Here is a 20,207-nt window from a genome sequence, read left to right as displayed (position 1 = left end):
GTACCACACGTATGCCACTACGTATGGTAATATACATGTATATGTAGTTCAGAATAGAGTACTAATGAAATTGTTGATTCCCAGAAACTCTACAATCTCGGGTTAATTTCAGGGAATAGAATACCAAGACCACATCTGGTTGACTGCTTATCACTGACTATCACTGGAATGAGAAGCCTTTGTTATCAATTAACGTTTATTTAAGGGTGCACTCTAAATGTACTCTTCTCTTGCTGTATCAGCCAGAAGATCACATTGTGTAATTGAAATATTTTTAAGTAAATATTGCGAACATCTAAATAGTCACAATGTACATACTGTACTACAGACACAAGTACAGAATGATGACGTCATCAACTTTTGTGCATAAGTTATCTTCTTTTTTGTTTATTATTGAAGAAAAAAAATATCCAAATCTACATACATGTAAATGGGCAGTTATTATGGAATGCGTTCAAAACTTTTGCATGAAAATACAGCTACGGTATGGTAGCTACAGTACGTGTGTACATTTTCCAAAATCATGTACTTTATTGCAGTATTTCATAGTGTACAGTAAGGCCCCCCAAAAAAGTCTCCGGTTTCTGGTATGCGCGCGCGTCGCCGTAGCCATGCACGTCGGCAAAATGAATAAGTTTGTTTTTCAATGAAAGATGATGTCTCAAAACCGCCAAACTCACTGCTTTGACTGGAATCCTGCTGCTGCACAATTTTAACGTGTTTTTAGATGAGGTTATGATCGAGAATAAACTTTATGTGGCCTCTCTGGACTCCCATATATTTGCACTAAGTTTAGTCGGGCACCATTTGCAGTCATCAGCCGACATTTGAAGCAAAAAAGTCAGGTAAAAAAAAAAAAAAAAGCCGCGTCGCCGCACCACTTTTTGGGCAAACTCCATAACAGAAATCGGAGACTTTTTTTTTGGCCTAACGTACTGTACAATGTATTTCACAGCGTAAATTATATCAGCACTGTATGCGCATCATGCCAAATTGCCAATGGAGTTGTGAACACACTAAACATACTGCACAGTGAAGTTTTGTTCAACACTGAGGCGTATAGTACATGTATTAAATACAGGCACATCAACAAAGGTGTGTTCTAATGCAGGCCGCATTTGGGCAGGTTATATTATGTAAATATCACACAGTGTCAATGTCAATGCCAAGACGGCTTTTTGACACTGTCAGTTGGTGCGAGGGTCAAAAGGTCCACGGGGGATAGAAACTGTTGTGCGGAGATACATGTAGGTTAGTTGTGGAATGTGGAGGGTTATCCTCAGTAAAGAGAAATTTGAGGACTGGTCGAGTCTTGTGTTCATTCAGTCAAGTTGACCACTTGCTTTTATAGGGCTGTCCATAAAGTATAAATGTACTGTTTGTTTATTACTGACAAAACAGGCATGATATTTTACCCTCGGGAAAAAAATTGGAATAATTAATCCGCACCCCTCCCCCCCCCCCCCCCCCCATGTAGAGTCCCCTAACGTTGCGCACTTCAACATTTCCCTTGACTTAAAGGAAATATACATCATTTGCTTTTGCTGTAATTTTCAGAAATGGATGGAATTGGGGGATAGGAAATATATAGCAAATATATTTACACTGACTATTTTGAGGTTTTGGGTTCGAAAATGCTATAAAAACCAAGAAAAACAATCATTTTCCTGTAGTCTGGTTCCCTGACTCCATATAAGAAGAAACAGAGCAGTTTACATACATTGGGGAATTGTAAGGTCAGGGAACCAGTCTAGCTGGCTCGTACCCGTTCATAGGTTTGTAATCGATTGCAAACAAGTGCGATGGTCAATTGGGGCCAGTATTTGAAAAAAAGCCAGTTGTTTCCAACGCTGATCGGCCGATCAGCGTTGGAAATTGATACAAAAATACCACTTTTCTTGAAAATGACAGTATACCAGGTGCCATGATTTTACAGGATGCTTTACACTGTCATTCACTAACAGTCCAGCAAAGTATTTCAAAATGATTTGGTAGTTTTATTTTTTGATGTTTGCAAATGTTGTATTTTCCCTTTAATTCCTCATGCAGTGTTGCCAAACCTCTTTGTTGAAAAACTTCAAATTCATTCAGTTGAATCTTTGTGAACAATAAACTTTTACCACAAAAACCCAGATGTTGAAGAAGTACCGGTACAGTAGGCCTACTACATGTATGGTTTAAAGGGAAGATACAACATTTGAAAACAGCAAAACACGAAATGATCAAATTATCACGAAATACCTTACTGGATTGTTAGGGAATGACAGTCTAAACCATTCTGTAAAATCGTGGCTCCTGGTGTGCTGACATTTCCAAGAAAAAAATGTATTTTTCCAACGCTGGTCGGTCGACCAGCGTTGGAGAAAACTGACTTTTTCAAAAACTTCTCCTAATTTGTCATATTTAGTTATTCCACATTTTTCTTAGCAATTGATTATGCACATGTGAAGGGGTACAAGCCTGCTAGACTGATTACCTGACCTTACAATTCTCCGTAAGTCAATAAATTGCTCCGTTTCATCTTAAGTGGGGTCAAGGAACCAGACTACAAGAACATGAATGGTTTTCTTGGTTTTTCAGCATCTACAATGTACATGTACAAGCCCAAAACGTGAAACAAGTCAGTGTAACGGTATTTTCTATTTCATACTAATCTTCCAAATCCATTTATTTAGGAAAATAGCGGCAAAAGCAAATGTACATTCCCTTTAAAGTTTAAGTACTGCAGGATTATTAGAACATCTCAGCCTTTTTCTATTCCAGCAATGCACAAGCCATTAGACCTAGTGACAGATGTGGCACAAATCATAGCAGGACCAATCCCATCCTTACATCATATTGGATTACAGATTATCCTAATGGCTAAACCTCTGTGGAATGTTACCGCACCAATCCCATTTCCTAAATCTGGTTACTGCAACGGTATGGCTTGTCTTGATTCCTTTTACTCTCACACTAAATTGACAAAATTAGGCTTGGGCGATTCCAAATTATTTTAAATCGATTCTGATGCCACACAGGTATTCACACGATTCCATTCGGAATCGAATCCAATTCCACCCATCTAAAAAAGGCACTGAGGAAAAACCATAATTGAACTAAAGAATGAGAGTATGTACATGCCGTGCCGTTAAAGAGGTTGTGGAATGCTCGAAGACATTTCCGTCATTTTTCGTGACGTAATAAACAGGACTCCCGATGCAGCGTAGTATAAATGAGTCCTGTTTATTACGTCACGATTTACTATGTTTTGTTTGCTGCCCCCAACGACGACTTTTACACAAATTGCACGTTCGGGTCGAAACAGGACCTGAAAAACAGCTCTCAAAAGTACCTTTAGTACTCATTTCAGGACAGACACAATAGTCGTTTTATTTCATCACACCTTAGGCTACATATACCCGAAAAAATGACGAAATGTCTTCGAGCATTCCACAACCTCTTTAAAAGGTCTACATTTGTAGTTCAAAAGACCATTTGCCACAAAAATAGAGTGACATGACAGAATTCGTTTCGAAGAGTCTGGAATATATAATTGTTACCACCAGGATCAATTCCTCAAAATTGTGGAATCACAATTCTGCTTTTTAATTCTTTTTTTAGAAAATTGTGAAAATGCATTTTAATTTTTTTGACCCAAAATGTGCACATGACCGTAGGTTTCTGTTAAAAACGCAATGGTTTGGCCCTAACCATCGCTAGGAAATATGGTGAAAAATGACAGCATACTAGGCCTAATGATTTCACTGGATGCTTGATCCCATTATTTACGAAACGTAACTTTACAATCAACAAGGATACGTCACATTTTGACGGTTTGAGGTTTGAAAGTTTGCAAATGTTGTCCCATACCTTTAAAGAAGAGAATAACTGGAATACAACATACCATAAGAGGGTGCATGTACAATATGGAGTCCAAACCAAATACAATTGTCTGGAGGTATGCTTTGCTTTCAAAGACCACAATGGAATAATGCCAGATTATTGGGACCCAACAAAAGGCCCACAACAGGACAGTACTCGAGCTGCAAGCCCAGCAAGCCCAACAACCCTCATAATAACTTCAAGAGTTGAATGGGTTACATGTACAGTCTGTACCGTAAATTACGCAGAGCAGTTCCCCATTCATAGGAGCAGATGGGTTAAGGGCGGCATTCAGTTTTGGAAGTGGCCCGTTTCTCACATCACCCTTTGTTATGGTGCGCTCGGGACGTGACGCTGGCGGGAAGAATAATAATTTGCCCACGTGTTAGTTGGCTGTGAACAATTCAGATATTCAATGCAAACGTACTTTCATTCACCAAGTTGAGAGGATGGAATTTGCAGTGATACACAAATAGGAGAAAGGGGTATTGGGGGAACCTATGTATGTACTATTACTTTGTTTGGTAGTTGGTTATTATTTTTTTGTTCAGTACCAAGAACTGTAAATTACTGGGAGTGTCAAGTACGTATACATGTTTGTATGAGTCACGTGCAGTGCAAGTTTTAGGATTATAGATTTAAAGTACAATTTGTGATCTTTAGGCCGAGGACTTGACGTTTAATAAGTTGAGTGCTTTGACATTTTGAGTGTCATGATATCCTCTCCAATTCTTTATGAAAAACTCAAAAATGCTCAAGTAACGAGCATGTTATAATGTATTTGTTTTTTACTCAACCCTGGTAAGTTCAGGCACAAAAAGCGGACACAGTTGCCCAAGCCAGAAATTCGGGTTTTTTTGGGGGTCAGCTCGGCTTCTGTATCTGCATCTGTATATTACAGTCGGTAAAGTATCCCAGGCGGGGAAACATCACACCAACTTAGAGAGAAGACAATGAGAAGAAATACCAGTTTTAGAGGTGGGTGGAAAAGCCCAGAAAATATTCTGGGTAAAACCCACGGAATCAGGTAGGGACTGAAAACCCAATCCACATATTGGCCCAGGCGGGATTCAAACCCGGGTCACAGCGGTGAAAGGCGAGGAAAGTACCGCTGCACCAACCCGACTCCCCTTTGGGTCAGTTCGGGTCAGTTTTCCTTGAACTTTGGTCGGGTCAGGTTGGTTTTAGGGAGTTCAGATCGGTTTCGGTTCGGATTCGGTTATAGAGGCCTGTCTACAGCCTGTCTAAAAAAAAATGGTACAATCGAAAATGATTTTTTTTTTCAATATTAAATCTCAACATAAGTAAGTCGTTTTGAGCATCACATTAAAGAAAAAAAAGACCAGGCTTTCAAATACTTTCATCTCATTTGCTTTTGTCAATCCAGAGATAACTCCAGTTTACTGCGGAACACAAAAATCGAGTTTGTGCCACTTTCTGGTTGAGTGAGAATGGTGAAAGAATGAGTTAAACAAAATGTTAATCACACTTGAACAGATTTTTATTTGTTTATTATTTACATGTATGAAAAGAAAATATTTATCATTGAACTTATTATGTTGACTTTTAAAGCTTGTATCGAGAAAAAACCAGACTTCATTTGTGTACTTTAATCTGTGTTTTGTTTCTTTTCCCAAGTTGCAATCTTTTGTGAGCTTCAAGACAGCATGGCACAGTACTCGAAACAACTCTGCCCATGCATAAAAGTGGCACAAAATCGATTTTGGTGTATCGCACTAAATTGATTATATCTATGAATTGACAAAAGCAAATACGATCAAACAAACACTATTGGAAAGCCCAGTCTTTGTTCTTTAATATTATGCCAAGTAAGAATGACTTATTTTGAAATTTCATATCTAACCAATATTTTTTCTGATTGTACCATTTTTTTTTAGACAGGCTGTATAATGTTTCAGGTCGGTTTTGCCTGGTCAACCCGATCCGATGCACAACACTTATGTGTGCATGTTCTTTAGTACACACATTCTTTGAGTGTGACCCGCCCGCAAGACTCTCTTGAATGGTCACAATGCGCCCTCTATTGTTCATAAACGGAGTCCTCAAAGTCCAGACCCGATCATTCTATTAGGATTCCAGTGGGGACACAGAATTCCCACCCCACTTCATAAATTCACTTCATGACAGTGCATTATCTCAGTCTGTTCCTTGCTCCATGATCTCAGTGACAGATTGACTCTGTATGCTCCCCTGACTCCCTCATCATACTGGTAGCACATCAATCACGGCTGAGCAGCCTGCCGTTATCACCCTGTGTTTGTGTGATATAATGGGATTGTGGATGCACCACTCGTTCTTAATTACCAAGTCCCACTGCCACGCATACCGGTACTATGTTTAGCATTATGCATGAACTTGGAGATTTCTGGCCCCGCAAATTTCATGCAGGAACTGTTCAAGTGACACAGTATGGTCTAGTGTGCACTTTGCACACTGGACAATTTGTATAAAAATTCAAGTGAACATGCACAGACTCCTACGATAGGGCGTATTCGAAACCCTGTTCTTGTGTTGAATGAACATGAGAACGGGGTTCAGTATGACCAGAACCAACACGCGAATGGTGTTTGCAAACAGGATTTTTACTCCCCACTTATTGGAGAGTACCGTAGATGAGAAACGTCAGGAACAAAGATTGCGGATTTAGGCCCTTACCAAAACTTGCGTTAATTAGTGTGCATACAATTTAAAGCACTCATGCAATGCAGGAGCAGTAATGATAAAAAAAATGAAATTGTATGTGGTCATAGAGTGGGTTTGTCAGCCTTGTCTTTTCCAGTTTTTGTAGCTGTTTGGGGATTTCAGTTATTTTTGAATTAATTCAGTTAATTGTCTCTTCCCATCATTCGGCGTTATGATACGGCAGATGCCATCTTGACTTTCCGCCCAGCTGCAATCTACACGCACTTGGGCATTGTTCAATGCTGGGAAGCTAACAGACTCGCTGTGGCGGCCGGAGGAGGTGTGGCGATCCCCCCACAGCAGCATATGAGTCTGGCCCAATCGCTAATGAAAGATAGATGGGCACTCCGTTCCTGTGAACACAGGTTCGTCCCCTTTACCTTTTTTTTTAAGTATGGCTTTGTCCGAATAGAGCACGCAAGTCTCGCCTGTCCATATTATCTTTTTATGTGAAAGTCTTGGTACTAAACACTGACTAGTCTAGTCACAGATTCTCATGTTTGAATTTACCCACTTGTTATCCACATGAGCGATGGAACGGATGAATTGAGGTCAACAATCTGAATTTTATAATACTGGTCATCAATTCTAGATGTGCCGTAGGCCTATTCTAATAAAATCTTGTAGGTTTTGAGGTCATCTTACACGCTCTATTTCTTGGCGAGAACACTTGGGGCTATGGCTCAGTATAATTCACAACTTTTCCATAGAAGGGTGTGTTACATATTCTACCTGCCAGCCGTATCCAAGTACTTTTGACGCAGCCATACATTGATCATATAGGTGTCATAACATCTCTCCCATACAATTCTAGGGCTGTGCCAAATGTACCGCATATTCTAATAATTAAAGCTATAGTCCATCATTTGCAGCCATCTGAAAAAGTAACTGGCGTATTATTGATGAAAAACATACTTGGTTGAAAGAGAGCAAGTGGACTAAACTCCCTGTGAAATTAATCTTTCTGGCAAGCTAACATTTTGAAGTAATCAACGAAAGAAGGCCTTTCCAACGGTGCGTCTTAAGACGCACCGTAGGAAAATTTTAATTAGTAGTTCGTTTTGTTATTCGGCGCAGTGTGCGCAAGCATTGGCACGACGCACAGGCGCGCGCGGTTATAATGCGTCGGATCAGTGCGCGACATCGCGTATAGCTGCAATTCAAAACAATTCAAAACGTGATTCAGCAACTTTTGATGTGAAATTGAGATCCTAGAATGCTGTTTTTCTCGGAATATACAGCTGAAGCTGAACTGAAACTTCAGATTAGTTGTTTTTTTGAACACTTTTGTTGCTTCAAACGAACAAAATGCACAAATTACAAAAGATGGACTATATCTTTAATCGTCCGCCGAATATGCGAATAGCATTTTTCTATCCCTTATGAATATTTGAAACATGAGAGCGGTCTCAGGAAAATGTGGAATTTAAATGTCAATACTGCTGTTTTAATTGCATTAAAACCCTAACTCCCTAGGGTGATTTTCATGTACTAGGAACGTTCCTCATCCTCGCAAATCCCAACACCATAATGGTAAACTGTGTGTATAAACAGTTGGACTCTGTTTATTTGTGGTACCGGTATGCCTAATTGTAGGTAAAGTACAGTCAGTTCACTAGTGCAGTACTCATCCTAACAGATTCCAACAAACCCTGGTGTTGGAGTTTGGCTGGTTGGGGATCGTTAGGGTTAAAGCTGCATTGTATTTTAAAGTTTGTACAGAACAACTTTTTTTTGGTTGACACTTTCCACACATGATTTGAGAGCTTCCGTGAATAAATTAGCTCTGATTTGCATCTTTAAAATCTGTAAAGTATCAGCTAATTTTTCATAAAAAATTGATACATTGATTGATGTATAATGTTCTTGATTGGCGGTTCATTAATTCCCGACTAGTGCATGTAACTTTGCATGTTTATGTATGTAAAACTTGATCGGCTTGTTACAAATTTTCAAAAATTCCACCAAATCCAAGTTCGACTAATCGGATACTAAATTATTAAAAAATGCACAGCACTCATGGGCGTCGCCACGATTTTTTCTAGAGGGGGGCAAAAAAATCTTTTGCCAAAAAATGCTTGTATTTCTCAACACATTCTCGATTTATCAGTTTTAGAGGGGGGCAGGGACATTTTGCCCCCCCCCCAACTCATTAAATTTACACCACTTTGTCTTCGCGCCTCTTTTTCTTTTCTTTTTTTTCTTTTCTTTTCTTCCTTTTTTTTTTTTTTGGGGTGGCTTTTCCGGGGGGGGGGGGGGGGGGCAAGTGCCCCCCTTGCCCCCCCCCTCGCGACGCCCATGACAGCACTATAAACTTCTCAAATCTTTGAATTGTGTCCGTGATCTGACCTACATGTACAATATAATACTAGTGGTCTGCATGCCAGGCCATTGGCCACTAGACCTGTTGTCCGGAGAACGGCCAAACACAAAAGACCCAGGTTTCAAACTCAAAGGTTCCTTCTGTATGATGATCAAAGCAACACTCAACATTCTAAATGCTTAAGATTAACATTCCACGGCCATGCCTTGCGGCAACTGCACAGCTTATAAAACAGTCCAGCTACGTACACTGGTGCCCTGCAGCTGTACGGGTCACCCATCGTTGACCATGCAGTGAGAAAGGGATCCGGATGGTAGGATACCAGGAATTGTTTTTTCGCCCTTTTGAGTTGGCGTGATGTTTTCAGTTGGTGTGCTTTTATGCATGTCCAGACACTGCGGACCCGTCCACACGCTGCCAGGCAAAACGCTGATTTATGGCAACCTGTGCCTGAAGTAATTGATGTCTTCATTTGTCACTGGTTGACATGTTTATATCAGAACATTCATGTTGCTGACTGAGAGAAGACCTGATGTGCACATTTGAACTTTACATGTACCGGTACATGTACGTAGCACTCATCAACTGATAAAAACTTCCCCTACTGAGATATGAACAATAGCAAAATGTACATGTACACTTTAGTTCACATGAACCTGTCTCCTTTAACATGTTTAAAGGGAATGTACAACATTTGCTTTTGCTGTAATTTTCAGAAATGAACTATTTGGGGGTTTAGTATAATAGATCAAATATTGTTACACTGACATGTTTGAAGTTTTTGTGTTCGAAAAAGCTGGAAAAACCAAGAAAAACAAAAATATTCAAGTAGTCTGGTTCCCTGACTCCACTAAGATGAAATGGATCAAAAATACCGGAAAATTGTACGGTAAAGGAACCAGTCTGGCTGGCCTGCACCCGTTCATGAACATGGAACCAATAGCTAGCAAAACAAAATTTAGACTGAAAAAAAAATGGTAAATTTGGAGCAGTAATTGAAAAATAGTGAGGTTTTTCCAACGGTGGTCGGCCGACCAGCGTTGGAAATGTATACAAATATACCATTTTCTTGAAAATGGCTTCACACCAGGTGCCATAATTTTACAGGATGCTTAAGCATGTCATTTACCAACATCCTAGTAAGGTATTTCGTAACAACTTGGTAGTTTTATTTCTCGATGTTTGCAAATGTTGTATTTTCCCTTTAACCTGAAATCCAAAATATAGGCCTACATACATGTACGTACAGGTATCAGGTCAACTCGGACCCAAACCAAGTCGGACCCATGCCAAGTCGGACCCATGTCAACTCGGACCCACGCCAACTCGGACCCACTACCAACTCGGAACCACTACCAACTCGGACCCACTACCAAGTCGGACCCACGACCAACTCGGACCCACGACCAACTCGGACCCACTACCAACTCGGACCCAAGCACGACCAACTCGGACCCAACAATGACTCAATCATTAGTTTCAGAGATTATATTTATAGGTGATCTTAATGTTAGTGCTTATAACGAAATTCAAAGGATTATAATTTTCAGTAAAAAATAAATTACTTGTTTGTTTTTGCAGGCCTTTGTGTCGTGTAACAAGTGGTTTTAAGTGGCACATTTTGTTTCAGTGAGGAAGTTATTAATTTGAAATAACCATTTAGGCCTTTCATTTCATGTAATTGTTTGAGTTTTTTTAATTCACATCCTGGCTTTGAATTTTGTGGGATTTTTTTATGAATCTGTTTAAATTTTAATAATTTTTTGATTTAACTTTTTCCCCCCGTGGAACATCATAGTGGAACATACAGGCAGCTACCTGTAAGTCCTTGAAGGATAATCTTCCCAGAGCTCAATACTCCTTTTTTTGATGATTGACATTGCATATTTCTATTTGTAGGGGATTAAACTTGATCATTTTTTAATTCACATGCTGGCTTTGAATTTTGTGGGGGGGGGGGGGGGGTTACGAATCCGATTAACTTTTTATACTTTTTTGATTTAACTTTTTGTTTAATATGGAACCTTCGTTTTTCTTGCAGTGTGTGCAATGGTGTTTATGTGGGTTTTTTAAAATAGAGATTAGAAAAGACTTTGTTTTTATATCTTATTTATTTTATTTATTGGCTTATAATGTTGTAATATTTATTGAGTTAATAATGCTATGTTTGAAAGTGTTTATGTTTTAATGCCATACTTTCCAATTTTATTTTTCTATGAAGATCTGTTCTTAATTTGTATACTCGTTACGTTGAAGTTTGGATTAAAAACGAAATAAATTGCTGTTAAATTTAGCAAGATGGTGTGAACGATGTCAATTAATATGTTTTAATGAAATTAAATAATTGGTTTAACTTTTAAAGCGCAATATGGTTTAATGGAAACAAATAAAAATAATAAATAATTAATTACACTTTTAAAGCGCATTTCAAAATAGCATTACAATGCGCTTTACAACGACAAAAATGTTATACTGCTGCAATACAGATATGAGATAATTTACCTTACAATTACAATGAAAATTTATACTAAACAGCATCACTGTAATAACAGATGAGAAGTGGACAAACTTTATGAAATGAATGATTGAAAACGATGTCGAATGATTGAAAACGATGGGTCCGAGTTGGTCATGCATGGGTCCGAGTTGGTAGTGGGTCCGAGTTGGTTGTGGGTCCGAGTTGGTAGTGGGTCCGAGTTGGTCGTGGGTCCGAGTTGGTAGTGGGTCCGACTTGGCATGGGTCCGAGTTGGTAGTGGGTCCGAGTTGGCATGGGTCCGAGTTGGCTTGGGTCCGAGTTGGTTTGGGTCCGAGTTGGATCGAAACCTACGTACATGCACTCCTTCCACCGTAAACCATGTACTTGTACACACATGTATTTATAACTATTCAAGCACTTAATCATGTCTAAATAGGAGGTAGACCTACATGTACATGTATTAAAACACTTAAAGTAAGTGCATGTATTAAGCTGAACTTGTGTAACAAGTGTACACAGTGCAAAATTTTACTGGTACATGTGTACTGAAAAATACGCACCCTTGAAAAATTACTGCAACTCACATATGCACATGTACATGTGCATACATTTCATCCATCTTACCTGGGTACACATACATGTACATGTACCGGTATGAATGCAATGCAGCACCAGTAACGATCGTATCATTTGGGAATGGTAACAGAATGTCAACATGATCAGCACATTGTATAACATATTTGGATACATTTTGACCCAAAAAATTACTTATAGATTAAATTCACACTCTGACGGTGACTGCACAAGTACAAATTGTCGGGTGCCCGGCAGAAGAGCATATGAGTGTTCTGACTCAAAAATCAGTTTCAAGAAAATTGCACTGAAAGGTTCCATTGTTCCCCCGCGCGTATTACGTATCCAATGTTCTCCCACACGTAAGACAAATCGTACGAATTTGAAATTTGTCACACGTATGAATCATAAGTTCTGGAACAACTTGTATTAATTTCTGATGACAATTTTTAAATTTCATTAAAATAGAGGCAGTTTTCTGCATATGCCCTTTTGCTGGGAACATTTTGGTGATTGAGCGCTATTGCATAAGGTCATGCCCTTCTGCCGGGCACACGAAAAATGTACATGTACTATACACTACGGTATGTACCTGGTACATGTACATGTACAAAGTACCGTTCATACCCGTAGTGCTACCATTTGGACAATTATTTCACATAAAAATTAAGTACATTTGTACAATGTATACAAGTGTACGTGTACACAACGTGTACATGTATCATAAGCAACCTATGAACAGTACTACATGTATATATGTACATGTAGTTTTCTTAATTCAATTTCTAATTTACATGTTTAAGAAAGAAAATTGACTGGCCTTCAACCCTTAGTCCCACAACAATGCAAATCCAGGTTCTTTAATCAGTGACTCACACGGTGCACTTAGTAAGGTCCATCTACTGGTATACATTGTATGCAGCGTCATTTATGTGCCTATTGTCCTGACCTTAGAATCCTTGTCCTAAAGATTAGCCAGCAAATCTACATGTATTCTTAGGTCTTGGTATGGGTATTTCACTTTCAGTATAAAAAAGACCATCAAAGTCCTACCAATACATGTGTACATAGTCTATAAGTTATGTAATTTCACAACACAAATTCTATATAAAGATAGGGAATTAGGCTATTATTTGATCTACTGTTATGTACGGTACATCTTGTGGAGGTACCGGTACATGTATGCAAAAAATTCAAAAAGGTTGAAATATCGTACCCCTTAACGAGGTCAGTTACATGTATCCCTTTTAAAACCTGCATAAAATGGTGTTTTTTTTAGCACCTCAAAAAATCCACACACAACTTAAAATAAACACAACGTTATGCTGAATTTTCCAACTCACATTTTCCCCCACACTACAATGTACCGGTATGTATCGGTAGTACTTTATCAGTGTTTAATATTTTGATAAAGTTGCTTGCTGCTTGTTGACTGGATTAAAAATCAGAGGGCCTGAAATACTGACATATCAAAGGACAGTTAAAAGCGCTTCCACAAACAATAATCAAAAAAGCTAACAAAACAAAGCTTTGGTTCAAGTGCCTTAATAGGCCTGGTAATTCAACAACTTGCCAGCGCTTACTGTTTCTGTCGCGCAGAATTATATTGTTTTTCTATTTTCCAGAATTCTAACAATTTTCAGACAAGCTAGCGTCACCACAAGGTCAGTGTCAGCTTTGTGAATACATTTCACTTGAGGAAAGAATAGCAACGACTATTAAAGCGTTCATCTTTTTAAATCTCTCCTTTTTTTTTACGAGAGGGTTACAGAGGTCGAACCATCATCCTAACTAAAAAGGTCGCTCTCTGCTTGGTAATGTTTTCAATCACAATAAACACCCGAGGTTACGGTATCTTATTATTGTTACCAAATATCACTAGGCTTTTTTCCAGATTTTCGTATCAGAGTGTGCAATAAAATGTGAACACACAAAGTTAGTAAACGCCGAGGCAAGTCAATAACTTCTCAGTTTTCAAAACAAGACTACATTTGCACAGGAGCATATGCAATGAGTGGTTTATATAGTCTTAAAGGGAATATACAACTTTTGCAAACAAATCGAAAAATAAAACTACCAAGTTTTTACAAAATACCTAAATAGGATGTTGGTAATTGACAGTCTAAAGCATCCTGTAAAATTATGGCACCTGGTGTGAAGTCAGTTTCAAGAAAATTGTATTTTTGGATACATTTCCAACGGTGGTCGGCCGACCACCGTTGGAAAAACCTAACTATTTTTCAACTACTGCTCCAAATTCACCGGGGTTTTTTCAGTCCAATTTTGTTTGCTATTGGTAACATGTTCATGAACGGGTGCAGGCCAGCTAGACTGGTTCCCTTACCTTACAATTTTCCGGCATCTAGAAATTGATCCATTTTATCTTTAGTGGAGTCAGGGAACCAGACTACGCCACCATTTGTGTTTTTCTTGGTTTTTCCAGCATTTTCAAATGCAAAACTTCAAACATGTCAGTGTAACAATATTTGATCTATTATAGTAACCCCTCAAATAGTTCATTTCTGAAAATTACAGCAAAAGCCAATGATGTACATTCCCTTTAACTACTAACAAAAACGTCCACTGGTATGCCTACAAGTTTGAAGTACATGTATTTGTTAAAGACAAATACGAAAAGCACTACCATGTGTCAATCTATTTCCCAAAACTTCTATAAAACACTCCAGGCATGTTTGAGTTGCCAGACATGTGAAACCAACTTCCTGGATTATCAAAAAAAAGGGGGGCTCTCTCTACCGTGGGAACTGAAACTAGGCTTTTTCACTCATGGATGAAAATCACGGAAGACAGATGGTTTTACGAGACTGGTGACCTAATGCATGCAAATAAACACCACCAAAAAAAAAGTCCACACTCTAAGCACCGTCAATTTCAGAATTATTACAATCGATATATCAGAAATCCAATATCGAGAATATTCTATTGATTATCCCATGTATAAGTTACAGACCATACATGTAGATGACACTTTGATTAAAAAAAAACAATCGTAAGTCCCAATTTTCCACAGCTTTCTCTGGAGCATAGTGCTCAAACTTTTATACAAATCTCAGCACCGAGAGTTTGTCCAGAACAGGCGATTTCTTTTGAGGTTTTACATTAAGGACACCGTGAATTCCAGCGAACGCAGAGCACAAAGCAACGCTGCTTGGCATTTCGCGCTGTTTTTATTTTAGGCACGTTGCTTGGGGACAGGAAAAGGTGGACCCAAAATTTATAGCATGACCCATATGCCCTACTACTGTTTGAGCAGTCACAGACAGTCAAAATTTTCTTCCACTTCCCCTGCCATGCCTTTTTACACAGGCTAATCACCAACTATCAGGCAAGCACTCTGACTAGTCAAATTCAGTCAACAGACAAATAGCAGGAAACTGGAGGGCACTGTTGTCTCATCAATCACCTACAGTCAAAGCATAGCTGTATCAAGTTACGTAACGTAACAGTCACAGCCAGTCAATCCTGATTTATGTGGGCAAGGAGAACAGTTACTTGACTGATTTTGACTAAAAAGTACAACTTTGCACAGAATGCATGTTTTGCATAGGAGGGTTGTAGGCCTACATTACACTTACCAGGTGTTTTTTTAAACTGAACTTGAAGATTTATTTTAAGGTCTCTTACATACCTGTATTGGAAAAAATGTTGCAACCTGACGCACTTTTTTCTTCATATACATGTATATCATCTCAATGAAGGTCATTCTTTGCAAAAATGATGATAAGACATGAATCTGGGACTGAGAAACATTTCCAATTTTGTTAGGAAATACTTTTAAAAAAAAATTGACTCTCCATAGACTTTGTACACAATCGCGGAAGTGGCGTCAGGTTGCAACATTTTTTCCCTCGTATTTTAAGGGTGCAAATTATAGACATTTTCCAATTACGGTATTGGGGTTGGTACCTGTAACTATTCATGTATGGAACTTAATTAGTTGGTCGCACCACAAACTGACTAATCTGAAATGCAGCGTCTCATAATTAATGAATACAAATATGCTATAATTATCCTTGAAAAAAAGTGGTTTATCCCATCACATCTGAGTGCAACAAATACCCACAATGACCAAGGCCTATGGATGCAGTGTTACACGGATGCTAGGATTATGCAGTACAGCAAACCACCATGCATCCATGCACAATGCTGCAAATAACTGTTTCATAAACTGATTCATTATTGATTGCGTGCCGCAGGTGCATTCATAAATCAAAGAATTTGCCCACACAAAATAAAAATATGATGACACTAATTTTTCGACCAAGGTTTCTGTGTTCTGTTGTCTATCTGATGATCTGATTTGGTTTTATAGTTTTAAAGGGGCACTGTACCACAGTGGTGCACACAAATGCATGAATTTTCCCTGCCTAGTGGACTGACTTGTTAGAAGAAGTTTCACTTTGATGTTATTTGCATTGATGTGTCTATCAAAGGAGTAGGCCCATACGTCAATACAATGTGTATTAAATGTGTATTAAAAATAAACACATGGCTTCAATATTATTATTAGAAAAAAATTCTGCCAGCAAAAAGTGCGGCATCCTAACACAACTTTTTCAAGATGATGGTCAGTCACTGCAAATTACATTGTTTCGGAAGTAAATTTGGGACTTAAAATTTGGGAAGTAATATTTTTTAAATTTTGTTGGAAAATACTTTTGCCCACAGACTTTGTACAAAGTAGCTTGGAACACCCAGCTCTAGGCTCATGACATGGGGAGATTCGCCAGTAGAATCGGTGACTGCTCGCTCCATGTTTCGACACCCCTATGTTCCGACTGTTCAACCTATGTTCCGACAAACATATCTTCCGACACACCTTTTTTCTGACACCCCTATGTTCCGACACCCATATGTTCCGACTGCTCAACCTATCCTCTGACACCCCTATGTTTCGACACCCATATGTTCCGACAACACGCAAAAATATTGTGTTCGCCTATTCAGACTGGTGCGTTGGGGCCAGAGACCATCGTATGTTTACGTTTGTAGGGTCGGAACATAGAGGGTCAGACCATAGAGGTGTCGGAACATAGGTTGAGCAGTCAGAACATAAGGGTGTCGAAACATAGGAGTGTTGAAACATAGGGATGTGTGAACAAAGGGGTGTCGGAACATAGGCTGAGAAGTCGGAACATACATTGTAAGGTTGTCGGAACATACATTTAAAAAAACATCGGTCATGCTGGGACTCGAATTCGAGCAGCATTGCTTGCGAGGCAGGCGCGCTATCCACTGGCATAGGCGCACGTTCGCTCAATGATTAATAGTAATGGAAAGAGTTCCATACCTCATTACCTGGACATCACTTGACACACTGTGCACAAAAAAGTATGAGACTGGTCTAAAAAATTCAAAGTGTTTTCTCTGTAAACATGGTAAATGCTTCAATAGTTTCCCTCCTAAACATGCTAAATTTGACTTTTGATGACACGTTATCGCTTTCTGATGGCAGAGTGATAGGTCACTGCAGAAAAAAATTGGTGATAACTGATATCCATGTATGGAATTCTAGTTCCACCCAAACACTTCGAAAAGTTAACTTTTTATTGACTCCCCCTCCAAAAAAACCCACAAAACTGTGACAAGATCTGAACACTTCCCCCAGATGTACTCAACTTTTCGAAGACAAAGGGAGTTTATATATAAGTTGAAAATTCACACAAAAATTAGGCCTTAATGTTTTATACCTTATTGTCCCACTTGTCCGGAAACTAGACAACATCTGCACTTCAATTCAATGGGAAAATGTACGGCTACGATTGTCAGCACTAACGCACACAAATCTCATTCAGTCACGAAATGTACAATGAAAGCTGATGAATACGTCCTAAAATCAAAGAAGTGTCAGTAACATCATAACTCACCAGGGTTTGTGATCAGTCGTTCTCAGCTGTTTACAAATTTTTGATCCAAAACACTTTCTAAAAAATCCGAAATTTTGTCCGATTATCCACGGCCGTTTCGTGCACGCATACCGGCCGTCGACCGGAAGGAAACAGGCTCTGATTCCCACTACACCTGTGGACACCATAATGATGTTCAATGTACACTGCATGCATTGTCCACGCCACTTGCGCCAGATAACCCACAATGCTCGTAGGAATTAAATTGAATACCGCAAATTCTTCAAATGTCACGTGATCTTCCTTGGCCAAAAAAAAGCTGGTCCCCTTTCCCCCATTAAAATCAAACTTGGTGGCAAGACTACCAGTTTAGTACTTCAACCATTTGTCAAACCTCGGTGCATTTTTCAACTGCGGTTTGCACTAAAGCGTCGTGATGTTTAAGTTCTGCCCTCATTAAAAATGTATCTCACCATGTACATTTTCTTCTGTAGAGAAACATTAATCTTACGAGACCCAGACAAACTTTCGAATCTTCTTCATTTTGTTGGAATATTTTAAAACGTACAAATACGTACTCAGCGGAGATGAAGCCGGACTTTAGAAAATGTCGCCTATAGAGGGCGCCGTAATATGTTACTATAAGGCTGTTTCCAAATTTGATCCAAAAATGGCAAAATACAGAAACTTAAAATTCCATAAATTTAAGATTCGAAAAGTGATAAAAACGCTACAGGTTTTGTTAGGTGTAACCTCAGCCAAATAAAAACTTAATTCATTCCAAGCTTTCGGTGGAAAATGGCCATTTTTTTTAACCCCCCCCCCCCAAAAAAAAACAGCATTCCAAGTGTTTTGCCATACACAAAGCAAACCAAAAACTTTCTTTTCCCAAGGACAATTACAGACTCAAATGAATGAACAATACTCACTTTTTAAACAAGAAATTTGCTAACTTTTACCATCATTACTAGTAGCAGTTAAGAGCATCAGACTCATGCTCTGGTGTTTCAGAGGCAACAGTGACGTGGGTTCGAGCCCGCCGGGTGGACACTTGTGCCCTTAAGCAAGGCACTTAACCATTATTGCTTTGTCCTTCGGATGGGACGTAAAGCCGTAGGTCCTGTTTGTTATGCAATGCATATAAAATAACCCAGTAACACTTATCACTAAGAGAAGGGGTGTGCCCCGGTGTTTCTGGCCTCCTGTATAAACTCCCACACGGAGTATTGAGGAGAAGAACCAACCAAGAACAATCACACAACAAAAATGGGTTACTATCAATTTGGAATATACTTTATTTGTGAGCGTCATAATATAAGGAATACAGTGAAATAATGTCAATATTACAATTACAGCCCGATACAAAATATTGAAAGTATATCATTTATATAAGAATGGTTGGTGTTAGCATTTCATTACACATGTACAAGTAAATAAAGGTGGCACACATACAAATTCTTTTAAAAGCCTGATGTCTGACAAAATAGTAAACGTGTAAAAACAACCTAATTACATTAGGTAAAAACTGACGTAACACGAGTTCAACTAATCCCAATAATATCCAATACTGACAACGATCGAGTTCTATCGCCCCAAGCTCAACCCTAATTATTATCATTAGCATTTAGACTTAATATATACCTGATGCCTTGTTGACTATTCAAATTCAAATGCACCCGTGGCTGAAAATGCAAATGAAATCATTCACGATTTTCAGATAGCATTATACCACTGTTATATAAAGATCTATATTTTTTTCAAATCCGCTGAAGGAAAAACCACTTCAAATCTCTCATTTGTGACCTTACAATAGCTTTTCATATATTAATAGCCTTTAATTCAATTGGTTTTACAGTTGACATTCTGGATGCATGCTTCTTAAATTCTCAAAAATCCTCTTCTGCTTTTTGTACTTTTGACTTGCAATTTTACTTTTTTGAAGTTTTTTTTCCCCAGGGATGACAACATTTTCCATGAGTAATTGTGCCAGCACCATCACAATGGACATTCAGTTTTTGAGCTAAGGCCCTAATAATTGAGCTTTTTTGTTTTTTGTTTTTAAAAGACCAGTTAGTCCAGTATATAACTCTGACCATATTAATTCAAACTCAACAATAAACAGGGTGTCCCCAACTCTTTTTTGCCTAAAAATGTTCTGAATTTGTTAGCACAAACTTAAAATTAGCCACAACCATTAGGCAAGGGGTGCGGTGCAATACTTATGCATTGCTTAACCCTAACTGCCCTGAATCCCTTAAAATCCTCTTTCCCAAAGTGGAGGAATTTGGAGGATTCAGGTTACATGGCAAAAGTGCGTCACTGATTTCATAGGATGCACTTTGTCAAGGTCTTGGGCCAGACCTTGTGTTGTTTTTGCTCAACCATGCATAAATATAGGCC

At 38.7% G+C, this 20,207-nt stretch overlaps 1 protein-coding gene across 1 annotated transcript in view; it reads right to left on the bottom strand.

Moving 5' to 3' along the window:
- The window catches only part of LOC119721156 (signal-induced proliferation-associated 1-like protein 1), a 46,704-nt gene extending 28,748 nt beyond the window's left edge, over positions 1-17,956 (bottom strand). Inside the window, exon 1 of the mRNA XM_038191018.1 lies at positions 17,829-17,956. The gene's annotated coding sequence lies outside the window, so the exon portion shown is untranslated. The remainder of the gene's footprint in view (positions 1-17,828) is intronic.
- Between the last annotated feature and the right edge of the window lie 2,251 nt (positions 17,957-20,207).

The sequence above is a fragment of the Patiria miniata genome, unplaced genomic scaffold (genome assembly GCF_015706575.1).
Source record: "Patiria miniata isolate m_02_andy unplaced genomic scaffold, ASM1570657v1 HiC_scaffold_13, whole genome shotgun sequence".
Lineage (NCBI taxonomy): Eukaryota > Metazoa > Echinodermata > Asteroidea > Valvatida > Asterinidae > Patiria > Patiria miniata.
This window is presented reverse-complemented; position numbering and strand designations above follow the sequence as displayed.